General features: G+C 34.6%; 3 non-coding genes across 3 annotated transcripts; all 3 read right to left on the bottom strand.

Annotated features, from left to right (window-relative positions):
- Window positions 1-1,235: 1,235 nt before the first annotated feature.
- On the bottom strand, window positions 1,236-1,308 carry Trnak-uuu. The gene has a single exon. It is a non-coding gene; the product is annotated as a tRNA-Lys (tRNA).
- Window positions 1,309-3,554: 2,246 nt separating this feature from the next.
- Trnak-uuu lies at window positions 3,555-3,627 on the bottom strand. Its single transcript has one exon. It is a non-coding gene; the product is annotated as a tRNA-Lys (tRNA).
- A 2,156-nt stretch (window positions 3,628-5,783) lies between these two features.
- Trnak-uuu lies at window positions 5,784-5,856 on the bottom strand. The gene has a single exon. It is a non-coding gene; the product is annotated as a tRNA-Lys (tRNA).
- Window positions 5,857-7,500: the final 1,644 nt, after the last annotated feature.

Below are 7,500 nucleotides of genomic sequence, written 5' to 3'. Positions count from 1 at the left end.
GTAATGGGAATTAATTCGTTTGCTCGGAGCTCCACAACTCTAACGACTAGAAAGCGATGTTAGCTACATGGTTAGTTTGTTAGCCAATTTTTTAGTATTTTACAAAAAAAAAAAAAAAAAAAAAAAAAAAAAAAAAAAAAAAAAAAAAAAAAAAAATATATATATATATATATATATATATATATATATATATATATATATATATATATATATATATTATATATATATATATACACACACACACACACATATATATATATATAATAAAATAAAATCTGTACATAGATTTCCATCGTGTTTAAATGCCTTATTAGCTTGAAATACTATTTATGTTTATATATATGTTTATATATACATGTATATATATGTACTTACATATATATGTATATATATATATACATATATATATATATATATATATATATATCTATATAATGTATATACTATATATGATATACATATTCACTTTCATTCATTCTCACTTTCAATCTTTGTCCCCCCCCTCCCTCTCTCTCTCTCTCGCTAAACACAACTTTTTTAGTGGCCATGGCAGCCAGTTGATAAGAGTAAGTCTCTCGTTACAAGGAAATGCGCATAGCTAGCTACGATAACGTCTGGCAAATACTATACACCAGTGATTCCCAAACTTTTCTGTCTGACACCCTTTTGGCTTCCAGGTGGCTTCCTAATGCTCCCCCATCATACACATGCGAACACACTTTTTTGTATGCCTCAAACTGTAAATGAGATTAAACATAAAATGTATTTCACAAATGAAATTGATTTAGTAAAACTCTTCATTTAGCAGATTTGCTCTACACCAGGGGTTCTTAACCTGAGTTTCAGGGGCACCGTTTTGATCAGATAAAAAGTAACATTTACATTAATGTATATTTTTAGACCCTTTACTTTAAAAATTCATAATACTTTGTGTATCCCATATATGTCCGCAGGGAGTCTATAGCTTTCATCAGATTCTTAAAAGGTCCCGTGACTCTAAAAAGGTTGAGAACTAAAGCTCTACACTAAAGCACTGTCTAAATATCTTGTATATGGGAAAGAATTTAACAAACAAACGTAATGCTTCAATGATTTTATGTATTCATTTTCATCTCATTGCCTGTCTACAGCAAGACAAACATCAGCAGCTTAGTGTTAACGAGAATAGTGTCTCATCAGCCGAATCCTCTCAGTCGGTATTTCAACATGAGCATAATTAGTCATGGCATAACGTTCGCTCGAACAGGGACTTGAACCCTGGACCCTTAGGTTAAAAGCCTAATGCTCTACCGACTGAGCTATCCGAGCTTGCATAGTACTGAAATTTTGTTGCCCATTTCTTCTTTAAAATACATACATCATAATTAATTTCTGTAAGGCCATCGGCCCTCTATGGCTATGGCTCTTAGTCCAGCAGCTAATTCCTATACGAGACCAAATAAGGGATTTGGTTCAACATACCCTACAGAAAAGATTTTATCAGACAGAGTAGGATAAACCCTGTGGAGTATGTGGTCCCAACCATAACACATAAAAACTAGATTATTTTCGATCAAAAGAGGGGGAAATGCAATTGTCACAGTCACATCATTTCCTTTGCTAGTACAAGTTTTTCTATATGAGAAAGTTCGTAATGAAAACGTCTATCAGTACACAAAAAAATAGGTTATCTTAAACCTGTGATGAAAAATTACATTAAGTGCAAGAAACGTAGCCTATAGGATTTTAACATATATTCAGAGAAAATTTATAATATCACGGTCTTTTTCACGATGGCAACCAATGTGTTCTTTTTCATCCATATTTGTAGAATGCTACGGTACATGTTACTGATAATCTCTCCTCTTCTTCCTCTCATTTTCTTCTCTTCTTTCTCTTTCCTTTAAATGCTCTCGTCCCAGGTACCGCTGGGATGAGTTTTCTGCTACAATAACACGTGAATCTCTTTATCTCTCTCTCTCTCTCTCTCTCTCTCTTTCTCTCTTTCTGTCTGTCTCCCAGTCTCTCTCTCTCTCTATGTTTCTGCGTGCCTGCCAGTGTCTCGCTCTGCCTCTTTGTCTCTGCCTGCCAGTCTCGTCTTTCTGTTTGTCTCTTTGTAATGGGAATTAATTCGTTTGCTCGGAGCTCCAACAACTCTAACGACTAGAAAGCGCTGTTAGCTACATGGTTAGTTTGTTAGCTAAATATTTACTATTTTACCCAAAAAAAAAAAAAAAAAAAAAAAAAAAAAAAAAAAAAAAAAAAAAAAATATATATATATATATATATATATATATATATATATATATATAATAATAATAATAATAATAATAATAATAATAATAAAATCAAATCTGCACATACATTTCCATCGTGTTTAAATGCCGTATTAGCTTGAAATACTATTTATGTTTATATATATATATATATATATATATATATATATATATATATATATATATATATATATATATATATATATATATATGTTTATATATACATGTAAATGTATGTATTTACATATATATGTATATATATACATGCATAAATATATATATATAATATATATATATATATATATATATATATATATATGATATATATACTATATATGATATACATATTCACTTTTATTCATTCTCACTTTCACTCTTTGCCCCCCCCCCCCTCTCTCTCTCGCGCTAAGCACAACTTTTTCAGTGGCCATGGCAGTCAGTTGATAAGAGTAAGTCTCTCGTTACAAGGAAATAGCTAGCTACGATAACGTCTGGCCAATGCTATACACCAGTGATTCCCAAACTTTTCTGGCTGACACCCTTTTGGCTTCCAGGTGGCTTCCTAATGCTCCCCCATCATACACATGCGAACACTAATTGTACTTCACAAATGAAATTGATTTAGTAAAACTCTTCATTTAGCAGTTAGCTGTGTCAGCAATATGTAAGGGTAAATTAACATCTGTAACCATAGCAACATAGTTTATTGTCTACACAGATATTGTTAATGATATGGATGTGCTTGGTGCAGGGGAATCAGCTGTTCAACCTATGGCTAAGAAGTAAAGAAAAAAATAATAAATGCTCATTATGCCATCTTACCCCCTACCTCCCCCTTTTGTCTCCCCCCCCCCCCCCCCGATCTTTCCATGCATGGTTCGGCCCACTTTGGGAGCCAATGCTCTACACCAGGGGTTCTTAACCTGAGGTTCAGGGGTACCATTTTCATCAGTTAAAAAGTACCATTTATATTAATTTATATTTTTAGACTCTTTACTTTAAAGATTCATAATACTTTGTGTATCCCATATATGTCCGCAGGGAGTCTATAGCTTTCATCAGATTCTTAAAAGGTCCCGTGACTCTACACTAAAGCACTGTCTAAATATCTTGTATACGGGAAAGAATTTAACAAACAAACGTAATGCTTCAATGATTTTATGTATACATTTTCATCTCATTGCCTGTCTACAGCAAGACAAACATCAGCAGCTTAGTGTTAACGAGAATAGTGTCTCATCAGCCGAATCCTCTCAGTCGGTATTTCAACATGAGCATAATTAGTCATGGCATAACGTTCGCTCGTACAGGGACTTGAACCCTGGACCCTTAGGTTAAAAGCCTAATGCTCTACCGACTGAGCTATCCGAGCTTGCATAATACTGAAATTTTGTTGCCCATTTATTCTTTAAAATACATACATCATAATTAATTTTTGTAAGGTCATCGGCCCTCTATGGCTATGGCTCTTAGTCCAGCAGCTAATTCCTATATGAGACTAAATAAGGGATTTGGTTCTACATACCCTACAGAAAAGATTTTATCAGACAGAGTAGGATAAACCCTGTGGAGTATGTGGTCCCAACCATAACACATAAAACTAGATTATTTTCGATCAAAAGAGGGGGAAATGCAATTGTCACAGTCACATCATTTCCTTTGCTTATACAAGTTTTCTATATGAGAAAGTAATGAAAACGTCTATCAGTACACAGAAAGGTTAGGTTATCTTAAACCTGTGATGAGAAATTACATTAAGTGCAAGAAATGTAGCCTATAGGATTAACCATATATTCAGATAAAAAATCCAATATCACGATGGCAACCAATGTGTACTTTTTCATCCATATTTGTAGAATACTACAGTACTTGTTACTAATAATACCTCCTCTTCTTCCTCCCATTTTCCTCTTTTCTTTCCCTTTCCTTTAAGTGCTCTCGTACCAGGAATAATACGTGAATCTCTTTCTCTTTGTATCTGTCTGTTTGTCTGTTAGTCTTTCTCTGTCTGTCTACCTGCCAGTCTCTTTGCTTCTTTGACTGTGCCTGCCATTCTCTCTATCTTTCTGTCTGCCTCTTTGTTTGTAAAGAGAGGCAATTCATTTGCTGGGAACTGCATAACTCTAACGACTGCACAGCTCAGTTTGTTAGCCAAACATTTAGTACTTTACAAGAAAAAAAATCCGGACATAGATTTCCTTATTCGTGTTTAAATGCCTTATTAGACTGAAATATTTTTCATGTTTATACACACACACACACACACACACACACACACACACACACACACACACACACACACACATATATATATATATATATATATATATATATATATATATATATATATATATATATATATATATATATATATATATGTTTAATATATATATATATATATATATATAAATATATATATATATATATTTATATATATATATATATATATATAAATGAACATATGTGTATGTATATATTCATGGGTATATATATACATACATTGCATAAATAAATCTAATATATATACAAAATATGAATATTCAGTCTGTCATTCTTATTTTTACTCTGGTTGTCCTCCCCCTTCTCTTTCACTAAACACTTTTTCTGTGACCATGGCAGCCAGCTTTTCTGGATTCCTAACGCTCCCCCATCATACACATGCAAACACTTCTTTTTCTTTTTTATGATTCAAACTGAAAACAAGATTAAACAAAAATGCATTTCATGAATAAAACTTGATTTAGTAAACCACTTTATTTAGCAGCTTTAGCTGCGTCAGCAATATGTAAGGGTAAATCAACATCTCTCTAGTAATCATAGTAATATAGCTCATTGTCTTCACATTTATTGTTAATGAGATGGATGTGCTTGGTACAGGGAAATTAGCTCAACGTAAGGCTAGGAAATAAAGAAAATTATTAACTGCTAATTCCCTCATCCCCCCCTACCGCCCCCTTTTGCCTCACCGCCCCCATCTCTCCCGATCTTTCCACTGTCCCCAGGAGCATGCCTCGGCCCACTTTGGGAGCCAATGCCTTACAACAGAGGGTCTTAACCTGGGGTCCATGAATCCCTAGAGGGTCCAGGATTTCAGATAAGAAATAACATTTATGCTAATGTACTTTTTTATATTGTTTACTTTAAAGATTAATAATACTTTGTGTATCTCATATATTTATGACACAATCAAATTTCAAGAAACGAAGTACATTATACACATTGCATGGAAAGTTGTGTTTATGTGAATATTTGTGGGCGATTCCAAAGCTTTCATCAATATATTCTTAAAATAGTCCGTGACTCTTATAATATTAAGAACCATTCCTTTAACACGATAGAATTATCAAATTAATCTGAAATCATCTAACAAACCAACGCAGTGCTCAATGATTTTATGCATTTATTTTTATCCATTGCTTACAGTAAGGGAAGCATTGTCAGCGTAGTTTTAACGAGAATAGTGTCTCATCAGCCGAATCCTGCCAATCGGCATTTCAGTATGAGTATAAATTGTCAATGCATTACGTTCGTTCGAACAGGGACTTAAACCCTGGACCCTTAGGCTAAAAGCCTAATGCTCTACCGACTCAGCTATCCGAGCGTGCATAGTAATGAACATTTGTTGCCTTTTTTCATAAAATTACATATATCATAAATAATTTCTGCATGGTTCAACATACCCTGCAGACAGGTTTTACTAGACAGGATAGGATAGACCTTCAACAGTATGTGGTCTCAAACTGTGGTATCACAAAAAAATATAGACTATTTTCTGCCAAAAGAAGGAAAATGCAGCTGTCACAGTCACTTCATATCCTTTGCTAGTATACTTTATTTTGTGCAAAATATAAGTGTTATAAATGAGAATGTTCGTAATAAAAACATCTATCAGCACACAAGCAGAAAGATTATGTTATCTTAAACCTGCAATGAGAAATTACAATAAGTGCGAGAAATGTAGCTCATAGGATTAATCTTAGGGAAAATTTTTAATATCAGGCTTTTTTGCGATGGCAACCAGTGTGTCCTTTTTCATCCACATTTATAGAATCTCTTCTTTTTCTTTTCATTTTCCTCTCTTCTTTCCGTTTCCTTTATGGGCTCCCGTGCCAGGTATCGCAGGTACGAGTTTGCCACAGGAATAACACGTGAATATTTTTCTCAATCTTTCTCTTTGTTTCTGTCTGCCTGAATTCATTTGTCCGGAGCCGCACAACCACAACTAATAGAACGCAATGCTTGATACTTGGTCAGTTTGTTAGCCAAATAATTAGTACTTCACAAAAAAAATGTATATAGATTCCCATGTTCCACAAATATATATATATAATATATATATATATATATATATATATATATATATATATATATATATATATATATATATATTATATTTATATATATATTTATATATATTTTTTTTTTTTTTTTTTTTTTTTTTTTTTTTTTTTTTTTTTTCTTTCTTTCTTCTTCTTTTTACGGTAGGTTCATGTTTGAGCCGCCGTGGTCACAGCATGATACTTAATTGTAGTTTTCATGTTATGATGATATTGGAGTGAGTACGTGGTACGGTCCCCAGTTCCTTTCCACGGAGAGTGCTGGTGTTATCTTTATAGGTAATCATTCTCTCTATTTATCCGGGCTTGGGACCAGCACTGATCTGGGCTGGCTTGCCCAACCAGTGGCTAGGTAGGCAGTAGAGGTGAAGTTCCTTGCCCAAGGGAACAACGCGCCGGCTGGTGACTCGAACCCTCGAACTCAGATTGCCGTTGTGACAGCGTTGAGTCCGATGCTCTAACCACTCGGCCACCGCGGCCATTATTTTCTTGGCAATTTAGAACGGTTTGCCGTTGCCTTCCGCCCGGTGTTTTTATCGAGTCACCATCTCTATTTACCCGGTTCTGGGACCGGCACCGACTTGGGCTGGCTTGCCCACCCAGCGGCTAGGCAGGCAATCGAGGTGATGTTCCTTGCCCAAGGGAACAACGCGCCGGTCGGTGACTCGAACCCTCGAACTCAGATTGCCGTCGTGACAGCGCTGAGTCCGATGCTCTAACCACTCGGCTACCGCGGCCTCTCTCTCTCTCTCTCTCTCTCTCTCTCTCTCTCTCTCTCTCTCTCTCTCTCTCTCTCTCTCTCTCTCTCTCTCTCTCTCTCTCTCTCTCTCTATCTATATATATATATATATATATATATATATATATATATATATATATATATATACATGTATATATATATATATTCA

Source organism: Penaeus monodon, chromosome 5, assembly GCF_015228065.2.
Source record: "Penaeus monodon isolate SGIC_2016 chromosome 5, NSTDA_Pmon_1, whole genome shotgun sequence".
NCBI classification, from domain to species: Eukaryota; Metazoa; Arthropoda; class Malacostraca; order Decapoda; family Penaeidae; genus Penaeus; species Penaeus monodon.
The sequence above is the reverse complement of the archived record's forward strand: the minus strand, read 5'-3'. Positions and strand labels throughout refer to the sequence as shown.